Source organism: Epinephelus moara, chromosome 17 (assembly GCF_006386435.1).
Source record: "Epinephelus moara isolate mb chromosome 17, YSFRI_EMoa_1.0, whole genome shotgun sequence".
Lineage (NCBI taxonomy): Eukaryota > Metazoa > Chordata > Actinopteri > Perciformes > Serranidae > Epinephelus > Epinephelus moara.
In genome coordinates this window covers 31,730,469-31,731,619 of record NC_065522.1, presented here as the reverse complement: position 1 = coordinate 31,731,619, position 1,151 = coordinate 31,730,469, and positions in this window count along the sequence as shown.

Genomic DNA, 1,151 nt, shown 5'->3' with positions numbered 1-1,151 from the left:
GGCCCACTGGCATACTGCATACTACTACTATGTACTACCACTAGATACTACTCCTACCTACTAAACAAGTTGGGTCCATTCGGACATACTAAAAGATTGGTGGGAAAACACTCCATCCGCTGGCAGAGCAGAGGTACTGCAGTACCGCAGTACCTCTGCTCTGCCAGCGGATGGAGTACCTATGAAAGCACCCCATCTGCTGGTTTGGGTGAGGTACTGCACCAAAATCTGAACACACCTGTGACTATTGAAATTGCCCAAAAATGAGGCTGGCCAACATGTCTGCAAGCTCTCTCATGCTTCTCAACATGCAAAATGCAAGGCGTCTGCGAGCTTTTGCACATAATAATGAATTCACTGCCACAGTAAGCAATGACATGACATGCCTCACTCAAAAACTTAAACTTTGCAATTTGAAGATCCTTTATATTGTTTTTGAAATAATCTAACCTGTTATGGTGATGACAACCATCATCACTCCTCATAAGTGTCACAACGCTAACATCATGTGTCAATCAAGTGACTAGTTCATTGAATATCAATATCTAGATACAGCATTTTCACCAGCACATTCTGTCATGTGTGTAGGCTGAGTCACTTTGAACACCTGTCACCTCACACAGTACAATGCCATCCAATAACACTGCTCTGCCATGATGTACTTTCATTATGCCAAACTTAATCATCATTTGTTTTAACAGTACTAGTATTTATTATTATCATTACTTATTTTATTATTGTTGTTTGTTGTTGTCTTTTGAATGTCAGACAAATGTGAATGTCCAATATCAAACTAACTTAATACCGGTATAAAACAGACCGCTTTGTTCATAATCATATTAGCAGAAATACATTTTTGACCAATGAAAACTGTGTGTGTTGATAATTGTATATTTGTGCAACTTAAATCTTTAGCTTGTTGCATATACATACAGTGGTGTGAAAAAGTGTTTGCCCCCTTCCTGATTTCTTACTTTTTTGCATGTTTTCCACACTTAAATGTTTCAGATCATCAAACAAATTTAAACATTAGTCAAAGATAACACAAGTAAACACAAAATGCAGTTTTTAAATGAAGGGTTTTATTAATGAGGAAGAAAAAAATCCAAAGCTACATGGCCCTGTGTGAAAAAGTGTTTGCCCCCCCACTC